This window comes from Pristiophorus japonicus, chromosome 15 (genome assembly GCF_044704955.1).
Source record: "Pristiophorus japonicus isolate sPriJap1 chromosome 15, sPriJap1.hap1, whole genome shotgun sequence".
Lineage (NCBI taxonomy): Eukaryota > Metazoa > Chordata > Chondrichthyes > Pristiophoridae > Pristiophorus > Pristiophorus japonicus.
In genome coordinates, this window is record NC_091991.1 from 134,629,916 (window position 1) to 134,649,179 (window position 19,264).

The following is a 19,264-nucleotide window of genomic DNA, read 5'->3' on the forward strand; positions in this document are numbered from 1 at the left end:
TTTTCAATCAATGTAAGATATGCAGTGTAACCCTTCTGTCCAACCCGAATAAGGCCAGTCGAGGGAAGCCATCGGGATCCAGCTGGCCGCCTATTTTACTTCTAATTTTGCGCTTTTATAACGCGGGCAGACAGTTGATCGTGAGAGCTTCCTTCACAGGATGAGCAGTGTATTAATCTAAGCTGTCGTTAACATTTGGATTCCGATGAACAGAGGTAAGTGCAACTAAATCATTTTAGCGTCTCTGATAACCGCATCACCTCAACCTTGTCCACTGTTAAAAATAGAAAGGGAAATATTTACCTTTTGTAAAATAAAGGTCACAATTTACTTATAAAAGTTTATATTCTCCTAGTCCACGTAGAATTGACACAAGTGTGCAATACTATTTAGATTTATCTGACACCCCCATAGTTAAACCGGGTAGACGTAAAAGATCCCATGGCATTATTTCGAAGAACAGTAGGGGCTTTATCCTTGGTGTCCTGACCAATATTTATCCCTCAATCAACATAACAAAAATAGATTTTCTGGTCACTGTCACATTGCTGTTTGTGGGAGCTTGCTGTGCGCAAAATGGCTGCCGGGTTTCCAACATTACAACAGTGACTACACTTCAAAATTACTTCATTGTCTGTAAAGGGTTTTGAGACATCCTGAAGCCGTGGAAGGCGCTACAGAAATGCATGTATTTATTTCATATACACGTTGTTACTGGAGTTATAAGCTCAGCGTCATCGGGAAAAGCATCTAGTTATTCAATACAGTGTCCTACGTGTTGTATTAATTCTTGCAAATGTTTTGAAGTACTGCTATTTTACGAATTCAGCAATTATATCACACGGCTTGCGTAGAGCACTGTTTGGGACAAATGTGCAGAGTGAATATTGAAGTTTGCTCAAGGTGGATTATTTCTCAAACTGGTACGTGCCCATTTCTTGAACAATGCAGTTATTACACTGAAAACAATGGAAGCTGTGTCCATTCTCTTCCTCTGATCCATGATGTGAAAAGCAATCGACTGACCTGCACAATGAACTCACCAACTGGCAGCGGCAGAATCGCAGTACAATTCTTTACCATGGACTGTGGATGACTGGCCACATACACTGAAGTCACTGTGTCATCATGGTCTTTAACAAGAGCTTCAAGTAAACTTTTGAAATCATTCGAGGTGTGGTTTAAAATGCAGCGAGATTTGGTGTTTTATGGGAAAATAAAACAAGCCTCACAACTTGCCCTTCAGGTTTGTACGTTAGTTTCCTGTTATGGTTTATTTTTGGTAAACTGTTAAGTTTCAATATCAATGTGCTATCTATATATTAACACGATGTAGCAGATAAGCTATTTTGAAAAGTATAAATAATTAGTAGTATGTGCGATTTAGGCATTAGGTATTTAATAGTCCAGGTTAAAGCCGCCAGTCACCCAATGCACGGCTGCCATTTCCCTCTAACCAACTGCTTCCTCAGTGTGATGTGAAAATCCTCCCATAATCTTGGAGGCTTCCCTATTTCTATTGGTAGCACATCCAATTTCAACAACAAGATACCCAATCAACTCCTAAAGAGCAGGACACTCCAGTCGGGAGGGATTGTCCCTGCATGTACGTAGCAAGCCTCGTGGGATGTAAAGGATTGTGTACAGATCTATTTTTTGCCGGGGAAACAGGGATATTACTGGCGCACTCCAAACCCAGCTGGAAACTGGAGTAAGAGATTTGATCCAACCAGAAATACTTAGTCATCGTCGCCTCGGCAGCAGTAAGGAGGTCAGTTTCTCGTGCTGTGATATTATTTTCTCTCTACAAATCTGGGGACTAGGAAGCAATGCTCAAAATGAATCTACAAAGTTGGTTTTAGAGTTCAAGTCCCCGTAACGTTAGGCCGGGGATCAGTTGATGTGTCTACAGACCTCAGATTGTTAGCAATACTCCTACACTGAGCCACTATTCATGAATTTACAGGATTGGTAAAATCTCTCTCCCCCCACCCCCCTCCCACCCCAGCACTGAATCGAGTATCTGACTCGGAAGTCGGAGATAGGACCGTGTATCCCAACACTAGCGGTAACATAGAATCATACAGCACAGGAGGCGGTCATTCGGCCCTGTGCCGGCTCTTTAAAAGAGTTATCAATCAGTCCTACTCCCCTGCCCTTTCGCCATCCCCCTGCAAATATCTCCCATCCAAGTATTTATCCAATCCTCTTTTGAAAGTCACTATTGAATCTGCTTTCACCACTTTCTCAGGCAGTGCATTCCATTCCAGCAAAGCGTTTTCCATTGGGCAAATGGTGCATCGAGTGAAATAAAATTACATTTATCAGAAAATGAGGATTATTTCCTTATAATTTAATTTCAATAAGAAGCGGAGAAAAAGGCCATTGAATCCAATGAAAATACTAATGTCTTCACCACGTTCATTTTATAAAGCAGTAACCTGTTGAAGATTTACCTCGTTCTACCTGAGGCACATACACCACGTGGTCTCAAATCACCCATGGAAAAGGGCCAAAACCTATTTAGGAACTTGATATTTCCAGGGCGTGTTCCCAAAGGTAGCATGCAAGGTTAAAATATAATAGTATACTTTGAATTATATTAAAAAAACAAAGTATATATTTGAAAATAACTGAAGTATATGTTCACGTTATTAAAAGGATGCAAGTTTAGAATTACTGATGTTGAAAAATCAAAAATACTTTCCTAGATCTTTCCTCACATAAAGGTAACATTTTGTGGCAGTGCCCTATTTATTCATCTGTTTATTTTTAGCCGGCTTATCCAGGTGCGCAATGTTGGTCCTGAGAAAGCAATATTTTTCCACACCTGGCCCCCAAATTACTGGACTGGATATAAAATAATTCCGCTCCACTCTACTGCAGCAATTGAGTTGGGTAATACTTCATTACAATTTAGAAGAGCACTACACTGCACCTGTGTGACATCTCTGTTCTCCACACTCTTGTGATGTCCTCGATGGCGGTTCCCAGTTTGTTGCCATATAGTCGGAATTCTCACTGCAGGGACATACATTGGGACCTCCCAAATTTACTACAATTAGAATCTCACACTATGTAGAGATTTTCATTCCATTGGATGGGTTGGATTCCAACCCAGATATATTCCAGATCACTTGCGATGGTATTATTGCCCTCATCCGACCGCATATATCAAACGTTCACTGTGTTCGACCAAGCTTTATATTCCATTTTTTTTCTTTGTCATTTTATTGTGCAATACTTTTTCAAGCAAATTGTGTTAAATTAAATGCTATGCTCGTTAAAGGATTACAAATTCAATATATTAAAAGAGTGATGGTTTAATGTTTTAAGTACAATAATATGTTCATTAATATGCATTGTCAACCAGTTTATATATTGAAGTAACGTTTTGTATTGTCATTTTACAAAGGATGTATTCTGCAATATCTCAGGATAACTCCTGCATTTAAGTTTTGTTACCGCTGTACCAAATGTTAGTTCTTTTGTTACCAATTCTCTTGCTTTACAGTACATTTGAATTGTTACAGAATGTACTATTTAACTTTTACATCGGGTAACATGCAATATTACATTAAAATGTGAAGCTTATTATTCTTCATGTCAATTAAGTCAAAATGGTAAAACAATATATTATTTTTACAAACTATTGTGAATAATAGCAAAGCAAGAGGGAGCGAGGAAGAAATAGATACCTGAGAGTTATTACAAGTGGGTAATCACAAATAGATTGAGCCAATATGATAAAACATGGTCTCAATTTTCATCCTAAACCAGTCTTTAATTCTCCTGTATCCTAATAGTTACTTTCCTCATATTAGAGATTAAAATAGTGAAGAATTAGAGACTGCTATATCAGGAAAATAGGGACTGGGATACAGGAACATTAGCGCTTGGGTTCAGCAGAATCAAAACTGACTCACGGGAGGTAATCTCAAGTGTGGTTTGGGGCTATCATTTTATCCCAAATCCTAAACAAGACAGGGGTCACGGCAAGGGTGGGATGGGGGTCATAGGTTGAGTTCTGATGTTTGTCTTGCTGCTGATACAAACTCGTTAAGCATCTCAATCACGTCAATAAACTAGGCATCGACATCATAAGGCCCTGAAAAAGGAGATAAAGCTGATTGCTAAAAGTAACTCGAGTGTCTGTTTTATATACTTTAGAAATTTCCGGACAGCACCCTGAAAAATCAGACTGGATATATGGTAACCTGAAGATTTAAGCCCAGAAAATGTACGACAACTTTGAAACCACTCCCACCTATCAATTATTTTAATTCTGTATATAGATGCTAGTATACTGGGAAGGGGGTGTGGGGATCTTGGGGACAGGCTTATTTTAACCTTCCTCATTGTATCATTGGATGATGGTCCATTGTGAAGAAGGTACACTTCATGTAGTTAATACGTAATGATACCGAAAGCGAGAGACGAAGGATTGTGAAGCAATCACTGCAAATTTATGGAGTGACAACCAACGATTGATTGCCAGGAAATAACACTAGGTGTAATGATGGTGATATCTTGCTAAAGTAAGGCATACGCTTGAAAAGGCACAACAGAACCAAATAGGTTGGTGCTCTGTTTCTGCTGTGCATGTAACTGAAAAGCCCAAGACAACTTGGATGTGTCACGCAGCAGACTGCCTGGCGTGCAGTTTCCTGATTAATCCTTTTTGTCTGATCTTGTCCTTCACGATGGGAATCCACACCAGTCCGGTGACCATGAACATTAAACCAATGGAGAGACAGATCGGCCCAAGGACGTAAGGGACGTCGACCATTCGAGTGAAGTAAAGGATGGTGAGGATGATACCGACCAGCAAGGCGAAAACTCCGATCACGATGACGGTGACGGGTTTGTGATAATAAACCCAATTGCTGCCCTCCCCGCGTTCAGTAAGGTAGCCGGAGTCGGTTCGAAGCGCTGGGCTGCTCAGCGATCCTCCGAAAGAGTAGCTTCTCGCATTTGCGTGAGATGAGATGTGGTCTGAGCCATACTGCTCCGAAGAACTCAGGGCTACAAGCTGCATTTTCCCAGTAACCTGCAAAAGCAGAAATATGTCACGCAATAGAACTACTTTGCTGGTATGTTAATGTAAAGACCTACCGGCATCAGTCTTTCATAATCACACAGCTAAAAATAGTTGCTAAAAATACACACGTGTATTCTGTTTTTTTTCTGAAATCGTGTAACTTTTGGTCAAAAAATTACATTTGAGGATCTACTGAAATTAACTAATACTGTACGTAGAAGCAAGCAAGTTCTGAGCCAAAAGCTAGGCTGACACTCCAGTGCAGTGCTGATGGAGTGCTGCACTGTCGGAGGTGCTGTCTTTCGGTTGTGGATGAGACTTTAAACCGGGCCCCATCTGCCCGTGGCACAATTCAGTGAAGAGCAGGGAGTTCTCCCCAGTGCAAGTCCAATCTTCTTCAATACAGTTAAAAAAAACTGAGATCATGTATTTGTGGGTTAACAAAAATATTAGGAAAAAAGCCTGAAAAAATGACCGGTCAGAGTTAATTTATGAACAGCCCTGGTCCTGGCTGTGTTTGCCTGTACAGTCAATCCACATGGTCAGTCCTAATCATTTGTTGAGATGAATTCCAGACGCCAACTTCCAGTATTGTCAACCTCCTGCAGAATTGGGCGGCATCACTTAACGCACGTCTAATGAGGTGGGATCAACAAGAAGCGAATTCGAGTTCGATCCCGTTAGTCATGTTTCAAAAGTCAAATATCTGATCTTTCAATAAAATGTTGAGCACTGTCCCTGAGGTAATACTTAAAATCAAATGTTTAACTTTAAAACTTTTTAAAAAAATTGTAACACGGACATGTACTACAGATAACGTAGTACATTTATTATCCTGGCCGAGGCACATATTGCCATGGCTATTGCAGTTTTAGTTATTTTCCAACAAAATGTTTCTAGACTCATAGAATCATAGAAATTTTACAGCACGAAAGGAGGCCATTCGGCCCATTGTGTCCGCGCCGGTCTATCCAGCTTAATCCCACTTACCAGCTCTTGGTCCGTAGCCCTGTAGGTTACGGCACTTCAAGTGCACATCCAAGTACTTTTTAAATGTGGCGAGGGTTTCTGCCTCGACCACCCTTTCAGGCAGTGCAATTTTCAGCAATGCTCCGTCAGGCCACCCCAGTGTGTTGGAGCCACATTCCAATGCGCAGTTTGGTTAATGAGGTTTTTGCCACTATCCCGATTTGATCGAGATGGAATAGTCTGCACCAATAAAACAGTGAAACGACCATTAATGTTGTCAGAGGTTCAGAACACGATGCGATGTAATTTTGAAAATAGGAACTTATTGTAAAGCCGGGTATTTTGTTGGTACTCTGAAGACTGCTGCGCTCTCTTCCGACGAGGACAATTTTGAATCGACACTCATCATTCAATTGCGCGAAGAGATATATTTTTATCATATAGAAAAGTTTAGTCATAAACAAATACCAGACTTAAAACAAATGTTAAATTCCGCAGGTATCATGCAGTAGAGTACCTTATGTGTTATTGGAAACTCCTGTTAACGAGTTGGTGTAATGCCTGAACCATTAAATATGTTTCAAGTGTGCACTGGAAAATGCTCTGACATTGCAAGTGAGGCTTGGCAAATAGTAGCTCGACCCTGTTTGAAATCTGAAATTCTAATCCGATCTGATGTTTGAAACGAGCATTGGTGGGATCTGCACTGATCGAGTTGCCTCAGTGGGGTCTGAACAGACACATATCATCCGAATCCAGCAATAAACCCCATTTACTTTAGATTCGCCGCAATGATCTCTGCTCTACTTACCAACCCCACAGACGGTTCTCAGTAAAAGCCGAACTTGTGTAACCAGATTGCAGATTGAATCTATGCAGATTGGGGGAAATGTTTAACGATTCATTTCTTGCAAACTCACACTTTTTCTGATTTTCTCTTTTAAATCAGATTAATTTAGGAAGATGCTTTTCACAGCTAATATACTGTAACCAGACTCTGGAACAAAGCGAAACTCGACAGAGAAGGGAAACGTGTAATTAAAAATAAACGGAAAATGCAGGTCATTCATTGCACGAAAGGAAGAACTCGACTGAGAGTCACTCTAATAACACATTTATATTACTGTGTTTGAATTGATCACATTGAGAAGTCTAAAGCCACCGACTTTGGTTCCCTTCACATACAGCTCCCTTGCCTCTGATTCCATCCTCTTCTGCCGTCACTGTCTCAATGTTGGCAACATTAGAGTCCTGCCCAAAACTGAGCTTCAGTCCCATATCGTCTCCATCACAAAGACCGCATAATTCCACCTTGACAACCTCGGTCAGCACCGCCTCTCCTCAGTTCTCCACCACTGAAATCCTCATATATGCCTTTCAGGTTCAACTATTCCAATGATATTCCTTGCTGGTCTCCCATATTCCACCCTCCATAAGCCTGTCTTTATTAAACATATCCAGTCACATACCAAGTCCCACTGGCCCATCACCCCTGTGCTCGCTGACCTACATTGGCTCCCCATCCCCATGCTTCAGCTTTAAAATCCTCAGCATTGTATTTAAATCCATTCATGACCTTGCCCCACTATATGTCTATAGCCTTCTCCAGTCCTATAATCCCCTGAACCGTGCCCCCCGACTCCAGCCTCATCTTCTGCTCCATTTTCTCCATCATTGGTTGCAAAGGCTTCAGCTGCCTGAATTATACTCGATAGCATTGCCTTCAAAATCTCTCCACCACAACTCTCCCTTGTCCTTTAAAAAACCGGCTATCGCTTCCGCCAAGCTTTCGGTCATATCTACTGCTCTCTCCTTCCCTGGCTTGGTGTCCCTATCCGCTCCATATATCTGTGAAGTATAGTAAAGTATTAGGCAGTCCCTCGTATCGAGGGTGACCTGCTTCTACACCAAAAATAGATGAGTTCACAGGTGTTTCAATGAGGGACCTGACATTCTAGGTCCCGAACTACATACTAAAGGGTGGAAGATGCCTGTGCATGGATTCTTTTAACGTCTGGTGGCCGTTGCACACCAGCTACCACACGGGCTAGACGGAGCTAGGTCTTGATTCAATGGCAAGGGTTAACCAAGACGACTGGAGACCAAGTTCTGTTGCACGGACCTAGTGCGCTTTCAAACACAAAATGTTCTGATTTTCTTTTTACATCAAAGTTGCAATATAATGTACGCTGTTATGGGGAATGGGCGGGAAGTGGAGCTGAGCAAAAGATCAGATCAGCTGTGAGCTTATTAAGAACATAAGAATTAGGAACAGGAGTAGGCCATCTAGCCCCTCGAGCCTGCTCCGCCATTCAAAAAGATCATGGCTGATCTGGCCGTGGACTCAGCTCCACGGTCAAATGGCAGAGCAGGCTGGAGGGGCCAAATGGCCTATTCCTGCTCCTCTTATGTTCTTAGATTAACTTTGGTTCATTAAAAAATCCAATGGTTTTTAGTTTCTGTGAAACAGATCAAAATGTTAATGTTCTTCCTGAGGCACTAACTGCTGACAAGGTATTGTTCTATGTGTAACTTGCTCAAGTGCCTATAATTCATATATGCCTAGACAGGTTGTGGGAGAGTAGTTCACCTTGGGGAATGGGTGGGTGGAGAAAAAAAAGCAACAACAAACATTTTCCATTTATATAGCGCCTTTCGCGACCTCAGGACATCCTAAAGTGATTTACAGCCAATAAAGTGTCGTCATTGTTGTAACGTAGGGGCGGCAGCAAGGTCCCACAAACAGCAGTGAGATCATGTCCAGATAATCGGGTTTAGCGGTGTTACTGAGAGATAAATATTGGACAGGACATTGGGGAGAATTCCCACATCTTCGTGGAAATGGTGCCATAGGATCTTTTACATCCACCTGAGAGAGAAGATAGGGGCTGGGTTTAACGTCTCATCCGAAAGCCCGCACCTCCGACAGTGCAGCACTGCCTCAGGACTGCACTAGAGTGTCAGCCTAGATTTTGTGGTAAATCTCTGGAGTGAGACTCGAACCCACAACTTTCTGACTGGATAGTCCCATTCTGCCATAATCCAATGTGCACACAGACGCAGGTTCCGTTATGAATCACTGAATATGGTAAATAATGGGAGTCTCGCTGATTTAGCTTCTTGCCTCGCCCAACGGCACTGAGGTCTATTACATATTTTAAGCAGAACTGATTCCATGGAAGCCCTCTCTGGCATTTTACTTATATTGCCTTAACAAAAATGAAAGTTTCTAATCTGGTGCCATTAGCCCTAACGGCACGGATGGACACGAAGGGGAAGAGTTCCTCTGTACATCTGGCACAGCGAAATCCGAAATCCATTTATAAAGAATGTATTCACAATGTTGTTACACTTAACAAACAGGAGACATCTCTCCTTGCACCATTTTGTGCAGAAATTTCATTTGTATTTTCAATAAGGGTTCGTTGTCAATGAAAGCCCGTGCTTCTATAATGTAGATGTCTCTCCAATTAGGTGCAAAACACAATAACCGGCAAGTATTTGTTGTGCAACGCATGGCGTATCGACTCGGTGGCTGCAATCATTTCGGAATGTGGAGATGCAGAAATGCGGGAATATGCGTGGTCCCTTAGACCAATAGGATCCCTGAAACTGACCTCAAAACCTCAGCTAATCAGATTGCAGAAGCAGGAACCAATCTTAGCCCATAATTATGTAATTAGGGATTAGTAAGATCCCAGGATACTTTCCCTACTTTAATTTCTGACTGATTCAGTTGCAAAAACAACTTAACACATTCTACAAACATGTATGTTGCTTAAAATCTGTTCTCATCCTATCCCCCCAACCACCACCAGCACCCTCCCCCTCCAATACACACACACTCCCGGCTAATCCTTTGTCTGGCTCTGTTCCCAGTCTCCCGGGTTCAGTCCTTTGTTTCAAGGCTCTATTTTTTACATTCCAAGTTCTCCACTCTTGGCTCCACGCCCACCACCCTCGCTGCTCTTTTTGGCGCCATACTCCACTCTCTGTGGCATCAATCCTCGCTGCCAATTTCCCTGACTCCGGGACCAGCTGACATTACTCCCCAGCTCCCGGCCTCATTCCGCACTAGGTCCATCCCAGAGTTGCCACCTCCTGGTATGGGACACCCGCCTTCAGATATTGGACTTCGCAACACTACAAGAGGAAGTGCAGTAGCTGAACCCAGGAAGCAGCAGTAAGGCAATAAACATAGACTCAAACCTCAATACTAGCATCATCATACAGATTAGAGAAGACAATATTAGAACTAAATAAATGTTGCAATTTTTGGGATGATATTCATATGGAGAAGGGGCTGCCTCATTTCTCACCAGCTCCTGACCCCGGTCCCTCCCAGTCCCAGGCAACGCTAGCCTCTCTGCTCATTCCCCCTTGGTCCTAGTTCTGCCCCTTGCTCATCCCCTCCCAATAAGGCTCTCTTGTGCTTTCTCTGGGTTTCCCCACTTGTTGCCCTTCATTCCTTCCAATTATTCCTAAAGTGTCACTTTGCTCATTCCCTGCTGCCTCAAATCTCCTCAAATCCTCCCTCTCCCCCCGCCCCTCCCCCCTCCAAATCCCATCCTTGGTCTTATCAATCACTTACTCCCAGCTCTCCTGCTCTGTGTTCCAGTCCCTGGCGTTCTAGCCATGTCCGGCCCTGGGAGAAAAGGAAATGAAGTATGTGAACAGCATACACAGCGAGAGATACACAACAGTGAAGAGACAGACTGTGAGAGGAAGACCCAATAGCTAGATACAGCGTAAATTCTGGCATTGCAGCAAGAAGAGTGAGAAAAGTGACAGAGATACATAACCAACTAACAAAATGTGTGAAAGGGGCGCAGAGATAGAGAGAAAAAAGGAGACAGAGAAAGCTGGAGACAGACAAAAAGGATATATAACGAGCCACAAATAATTCGAATGCAGGCAACAGGCAAGCTTACAGGGACAGAGATTGATTCTTTTTCATATTTCTCTGTGATCAAAGCCCCTGAAGATCAACTGCTCAATATCATGTTTCAGGGCGGCAGAACTATTCTCACAAATAAGTTCACAACTAATGCCGTCTCACACTGTGCTGAGATACAAGTTAGGATTGCCCAAATGACTTACGCTAGTTTTCAGTTTTTGTAACTGACCTCAGGTTTAGGTTTCGATATTTAGTGTAATTTAACTGTTGTATCGAGTAAGTCTGTGGTGGGCTGTACTGTGTGGCATTGTTCAGTCAGAAATCTTCCCCTAACCCCGTCCCACTCACCCCCCTTTCATATTTTGTTTTTCGTCAACTTCTAAAGCATCAGGGAAATCATACTTCTCCAGCCTCCACTAGTTTTATGAAGCTCGTAGGTGGCAAAGTGTTTTTGCTATTGAATCGCGATGAGCGCCGCACTGTAACCCTAACATATATTACTTTCTAAAATGTATAAGCAATATCAATTTACATCAGTCCCCTTCGTATGAAACCTTAACATGTTATACGTTTTTGCAGGGATTATCTTATGCTAAAATTTCGCAACAAATTCTGAAACTGCAGCTTTGCAATATACTTTCTCGAATATGTAATCTGAAAAGACTGCACTTTGAGGGATTTGACTCGCTCTTTTGCAACAAATGCATCAACAGTAACACGCATCGAAATAATCGTTTCCGCTTGTTTGGAATATCCATTAAACTCTGAAATTTTGATTCCACGTTTGCAGTCGCCCATGAAAGCTGCTGCAGAATGACCCATGCTGGAACAACCGCTGTCCGCAACAACTCCTGTCTGACTCTGAGAGGCGAGGCTGGATCTTCAGGATTTATCAGTGGGGGTCGGGTGTTGTACTTACTTCGCAATCTGGGCACTCGAGGTTAGACAGCGTCCGGCGAATGCTTCATGCCTGTTGTTTACTCCGGCGGACCAGGAGATGGAGAGAATTTGCTGCAGTTCAGCGAAGTTTGATTGTCACACTGAGGGTGGGGAAAGGAGGAAGCAACATTCTGTTCTCCACAGCACCATTGGCTGCGGGACAGAAACAGGACAAGGACAACCCCCGAGGGAGGCGCTATTACTGAAGCCCAGAATTCACACACCATGCTCATCTGTCACACGCAGTATAACTTCTATTTAAAGTTACAGAATGGCTTTACTTTTACACCAACAAATAGTAATGCTCTAAATCTAAGCCTTTACCGGCCTCCTTATAATTTCGTTAAAACTATTACATGTAAAATATCTCCCCGACTTACCAAGTTATACTTCATTGGCTGTAAAGCATGTCGGAACGTCCGGTGGTCGTGAAAGGCGCTATATAAATCCAAGTCTTTCTTCTCTTTCATACTCAAGTCACTACAAGGCGATTATTTTTTTCCTGCATAAAGTAATCCCTGAAGCTTGCTTTTTGTATTGCTGAGTATTGTCCTGCCTTATTGCCATATGCAAAAGGGGAAATGTTTGCGGCGATTTACTGCGCAGTTTTGAAAAACGGAGCATGAATAAAATCAACGCGGATCCTCAGAGAAAAGGCCGGACACTCGCCGCCGGCTAGTCTTTATTCAGTTAACACTGTGAGTCGTGTTGTTGATATGTGCTTGTCACTATTTAAATACCAGTGATTAAATATAATGGCAACCTCTCAGCTGCTGCTATTGAGCGCGTTTCAACAACAAAACAGTGCAGCTCGCTGCAGACTGAACATCAAAAGTAAATAGCAGTCTGTGTAAACCCTGCACAGGTAACGGAAGACAATTACAATCCTTCAATTACCAAAAGGACGGATGCATTTTCTGGGAAATGTCACTCGATAACGCAGCAAGAAAAGTGTTTGGGCAGGCTGAGCACTGCATAGAACGTGCAATGGGCGAGAATTTTGCAACAAATACAGCAATGTGGAGAATTGTATGGAGTGAGAACCACGCAGTCATTGAGATGCATTTGTTTCTCAGTGCTGCCTGGAATTGTTCCAGGGGGACACGGAACTTTGACCAGACGTCGTCTGCTGACACATCCTTTCCCTACATAAATTGTTTGTTAGTTTAGTTCTGCAAACATTCGCTTTATGCAGCGAAATAAAATATGATGAGAGATACGCGGTTATATGAACGGAGTTCCCGCACATTGTAAACAGTATTACATTACACACTTGACAAATATATTCACAGGTGTTTTAAACAGGCAGATGTGACACGTTTACAAGAAATTTGTGTCATTTCAGGCTATTGCCACTTTATATGGACACATCATTCTAGATATTAAACAGCATTGCTGTCTAAAATCACCTGCTTAAACAAGGGAAGTTCGCAGATTCACTTTTAATCGCGCACCGATCACCTCCATGGGTTGATGTTTAAATATTGTATTTTCAATCATACCAGAATGATTGGCTGATGAGACTTTTAAAATTCAATCGAAGATGTCGTGATGATACTATATACATATACATATATATATTTAAAATCAGCGTCCAACACCATCAGAACGAACGGAGGTACTTGCCTTCACTCAGTAAAGGGAGATTCCAGATTTTAGGAGGGTCCCAGCGGATTGGAAGGTAACTAATGTAACTCCGTTATTCAAGAAAGGAGGGAGACAGAAAACAGGGAACCTGTTAGCCAGTCAGCCTGACATCAGTCATCGGGAAAATGCTGGAACCAATTATTATGGAGGTGATAACAGGAGGGTAAGTATATTTTAAAAACCAAATCCGGGAACACACAGGCATTGTTTGCCACCCACCGATTTTGGGGGGTGCGCGGCCCCTTTAACGGGCTGCAAGGCCCAGTCAAAGTTTCAGGCACGCACGAAGTTTCACATGGGAAAAGTCAGTCCCGGGCTGCGCGGCTGCGCAAATTTGAGGGAACGTTGCACACAAGATCGGGCAAAGCGAAGTTTGTTTGACAGTGAGAATGGCTTTCACAGTTTCAACTTCGTATCTGGATGTTTCTGCTCTCCACTGGTCGTTCATGACAGAAAACATCTCTGGACTGAAGCATTACTGCCAGGCAGGCACAGCATCAGTTCTGCCTTTTTTTTTATATATTTGTGTGTGGTACTGAGGATTCCCTGAAATGTTTGATTACTTCATCCCATCTGCCACAGACTGTGATTGTTGAATTTGTGTCATTCCATTTACACAGGTTCCCTGTCACAACCTCATTTCAGAGTTATTCATCAGATGGTACATCCTCATTAATTGTCACGTTCAGGCAGTTTTTTCTGCAGTAACTCGACTGTTGTTTCAATCTCGGATGTTAAAGGAACTTTATTTAGAAGCAGACACTTAGGTTGCACCCACGAACTGCCTTCATAAGTTTTGAAATAGCGAACCAAGACAGGAAGCAATTTTCCATGTCCGTTATTCGATGCAGCAATAGACAGTGACACCTATTGAACATCTTTCAGGTCTTCTCGCTTCTCGGCCTTTTGGCTAAGATCATGCGTAACTGACCTGACAGGGGAGTAACCATGACCCCAACGTGGTTCTCCCTGGATCAGGAAGGTGGTTCTCCTATGCTTTTTGGAAATAGGAGGTGGGTGGGGTGGCTTGACCCATCCACCTCCACGGAGGTGTGTGGGGTTGCTGACCCATCCACCTCCATGGCACGAACCTGGTATTGCAGTACTTCCAGGAACGGTGCTTGGGCTCTAGGCCTTTTGGCTAAGAGCATTAGCGCAGGGTGATCCTTGATGTGTGCAAGGTGACCTCTGGCGTTTGTGATCTGACAAAGAATTGGAAAGATTGGCTACGAAAATTTTTTAAAAAAAAATTACTTCATCATTTGCCCATTGGGCAAAAACATTTGCAACTATTGCTTCAGACTGTTTCCACGCACACGAGAATTTGGGGTTGATAAATTTTTTATTTAAATTGCAGTACAGTCCATTGACTTAAAATTGTGATTATATTCAACGGTATGATATCCATATATTCCTTCTTGCAAAGCAAGGTCATTCTCAGTCTGTATTGGCTCAACTTTGCAACAGTAACAAAAATCAGTAGAACTTGAACTAACACGTGCTGTAAGAGCGGCTTTATTTTTGGTGGTACCTTCGTGTTCTTTTGGAATTCGCTGCCTCAGAGAGGTGTGGAAGCTGGGTCATTGAATAAATTTAAGACAGAGATAGACATTTTCTTAACCGATAAGGGAATAAGGGGTTATGAGGAGTGGGCAGTCCACGATTGGATCAGCCACGATCATATTAAATGGTGGAGCAGGCTCAAGGGGCCACATGGCCTACTCCTGCTCCTATTTCTTATGTTCTTATCTTCTTATATTTTTACGTTCTTTTATAGATGTCCCACCTCCACTCCAAATGGAAAATACTGACTGGCATTTTGAACACAATACAGATAATTGTTTTCCAGTTAGTGGTAAATATGGCAAATCCTTTTGAAGCTGGATATTAAAGAAGCAATTATGCTTTTGTGGCAATGCCATTTTCACTTTACATACACCAAATCAAGAGTCTTGCATGTGTTCTGGATAGTGCTGTACCATCTACTCGTCCCCGAATATCCTAAATTTTAATTTCTCAATTTTAAATCTGTTCCCAACAGACTGAGATTTTCCATGAAACACCCTCCGTCTCAGAAGGTTTTAGATTCACACACCTCTTCCCAGTGGGAGAATTTAGAGATTGATTTCCCTTATTCAATAAAAGCACAATGCACCATACAGCTAAACTGGTAAAGTAAATCAAATGCACTCACCCACCAGCTCTCAACATGCCCTTGGCTTCTCCCATGCATTTGAAGGTCCCGCCCTCTGGCCAATCACTATTGGATGAAACAAGTGACTCAAACCCCGACAGTGTGGTTAGAGCTATAAATGGAGTTTTTTCTCTGCTGCGCTGCATTGTGGGAAGGTGAGGCTACCATTGACGCCTCCATTCAATTGATTCCAGGAATTCATTCCTGAACTCAAACGGGCCAAGAATCTCTGAGAAATGGGTTTCTGTGCATTAACATTGAAAAAAATCAAAGACTCGGTACCAGGGATGAGGTTTTTAAACCGGGGACTCTTCTGGGGACATTGTTTGCCTGTGGACACATTCCCAAATCCAGGGACTGTCCCCGGAAAATGGGGACATATGGTCAGCCTAGCCAACAGGGCATTTAGAAAATCATAATATAATGGATTTATGAAAGAGAAATCGTGTTTGACAAATCTGTTAGAGGTTTTTGAGGTTGTAAATAGCAGGATGGGAGGACAAAAAGGGGGGACAAGTGGATGTCATATATTTGCAGTTTCAGCATGCATCTGATGAGGTGCCACACAAGAGGTTATTACATAAAATGAGGGTACATGGGATTGGGGATAATATATTAGCATGGATTGAGGATTGGTTAATCAACAGAAAACAGAGAGTAGGAATGAACGGGTCATTTTTGGGTTGGCGGACTGTAACTAGTGGGGTGCCACAAGGATCAGTGCTTGAGCCTCAGGAATTTACAATCTACAATAATGACTTAGAGAGGCAACCGAGCATAATAAATCCAAGTTTGCTGACTGTTATGTATCTGTAAAGCATGCACTTCCATGTTCCGCCACCAGGGAGAGCATTGCCTGTAGTCCCAAGGAATCCCAGCATCCCTTGAGAGCACTGTATATAAGCTGGCCCCTCAGGCCTGTTCCTCACTCTGGAGTGTCTTAATAAAGATTGAGGTTACTGTTACTTTAACCTCCCTGTATGCAGTCTCATCTGTGTTAGGAACACAATAACTGGCGACGAGTATACGAATCCAACGCAAAGATGCAGCAAACTGTGGGCATCCTGGAGAAGTTCTTGGAGGGTGAGGACTGGGAAACCTATGTTGAACGGCTAGACCAGTACTTCATAGCCAACGAGCTAGACGGAGAAGGAAGCGCTGCAAAAAGGAGAGCAGTCCTCCTCATGGTCTGCGGGGCACTGACCTACAGCCTCATGAAGAATCTTCTGGCTTCAGTGAAACCCACAGATAAGTCGTATGAGGAGCTGTGTACACTGGTTTGGGAGCATCTTAACCCGAGGGAGAGCATGCTGATGGCGAGGTATCGGTTCTACATGTGCCAGCGATCTGAAGGTCAGGAAGTGGCGAGCTACGTCGCGGAGCTAAGGCAACTTGCAGGACAATGTGAGTTTGATGGCTACCTGGAGCAGATGCTCAGAGACTTTATTGTACTGGGCATTGGCCACGAGACCATCCTACGAAAACTTTTGACTGTAGAGACACCGACCCTCAGTAAGGCCATTGCGATAGCACAGGCATTTATGTCCACCAGTGATAACACCAAACAAATCTCTCAGCACACAAGTGCTAGCAATATTCATAAATTAACTGGAACTGTGTTTGTGAGCAGAAATGTACAGGGCAGAACCCACGAGTCTGCAACTGCCAGCAGGCCTCAGGTGACCCAGATGTCTCAGAGTCCGCAACAAAGGATGAATGCAAGGCAATTCACACCTTGTTGGCGTTGTGGAGGCTTCCATTCAGCCTATTCATGCCACTTCAAAGGGTATGTTTGCAAGAGCTGTGGAACAATGGGACAAGTTCTGCAAAACCTACTAACCACCACGTGGCAGAGGAAGATCGGTCCATGGTGGATCAAAGCAATTTCGAACCTCAGAGAGAGGAGGCAGATGCTGAAGTACACGGGGTGCACACATTTTCGATGAAATGTCCACCTATAATGCTAAATGTAAAATTGAATGGCTTACCCGTAGCCATGGAACTGGACACTGGCGCTAGCCAAACCATCATGAGTAAAAAGATGTTTGAGAGACTGTGGTGCAACGAGGCGCTCAGACCAGCCCTGAGCCCCATCCACATGAAACTGAGAACGTACACCAAAGAGCTCATCACTGTCCTGGGCAGCGCCATGGTCAAGGTCACCTACGAGGGCACGGTGCATGAACTGCCTGGGCAAAATCCGCTGGAACTGGGATGACATCCGAGCGCTATCACACGTCGATGAGGCCTCATGTACCCCGGTTCTTAACAAATTTTCTTCCCTTTTTGAGCCAGGCATTGGAAACTTTTCCGGGGTGAAGGTGCAGATCCACTTGGTCCCAGAGGCATGACCCATTCACTACAAGGTGCGAGCTTGATGAGGGAGAGAGTGGATATCGAGCTCGACAGGCTGCAATGCGAGGGCACCATCTCCCCAGTGGAATTCAGTGAGTGGGCCAGCCCGATTGTACCAGTACTCAAAAGTGATGTCACGGTCAGGATTTGCGGCGATTATAAAGTAACTATTAATCGTTTTTCGCTACAGGACCAATACCCGCTACCTAAGGCAGATGACCTATTTGCGACGCTGGCAGGAGGCAAGATGTTCACCAAGCTCGACCTGACTTCAGCCTACATGACGCAGGAGCTGGAGGAGTCTTCGAAGGGCCTCACCTGCATCAATACGCACAAGGGACTGTTCATCTACAACAGATGCCCGTTTGGAATTCGGTCGGCTGCAGCGATCTTCCAGAGAAACATGGCGAGCCTACTCAAGTCAGTACCACACATGGTGGTATTTCAGGACAACATATTGGTCACGGGTCGGGACACCGTTGAGCACCTACAAAACCTGGAGGAGGTCCTCCAGCGACTGGATCACGTAGAGCTGCGGCTGAAGAGGTCGAAATGCATCTTCATGGCAACAGAAGTGGAGTTTTGGGGAGAAAGATCGCAGCGGACGGCATTCGGCCTACAGATGCCAAGACAGAGGTTGTTAGGAACGCGCCCAGGCCACAGAACGTCACGGAGCTGCGGTCGTTCCTGGGACTCCTCAACTATTTTGGTAACTTCCTACCGGGGTTAAGCACCCTCTTAGAGCCCCTATATGTGTTATTGCATATGGGGGAAAAACCAAGTAATTGCTTTTGAAAAAGCCAGAAACATTTTATGCTCCAACAAGCTGCTTGTATTGTATTAAGGATGATTTTCTTGACCAATATGTTGAGGAACCAACTAGAGAGCTGGCCATCCAGACTGGCTGATATGTAATGAGAAGGGACTAATTAGCAATCTTGTTGTGCGAGGCCCCTTGGGGAAGAGTGACCATAATATGATAGAATTCTTTATTAAGATGGAGAGTGACACAGTTAATTCAGAAACTAGGGTCCTGAACTTAAGGAAAGGTAACTTCGACGGCATGAGGTGTGAATTGGCTAGAATAGACTGGCAAATGATATTTAAAGGGTTGACAGTGGATAGACAATGGCAAACATTTATAGATCACATGGATGAACTTCAACAACTGTACATCCCTGACTGGAGTAAAAATAAAACAGGGAAGGTGGCTCAACCGTGG

General features: G+C 43.4%; 1 non-coding gene across 1 annotated transcript; it reads left to right on the forward strand.

The window, feature by feature from the left end:
* Nucleotides 1–14,383: 14,383 nt before the first annotated feature.
* LOC139226036 (U2 spliceosomal RNA) lies at nt 14,384–14,580 on the forward strand. The gene has a single exon (XR_011587198.1). It is a non-coding gene; the product is annotated as a U2 spliceosomal RNA (small nuclear RNA).
* The last annotated feature ends 4,684 nt before the right edge of the window (nt 14,581–19,264 follow it).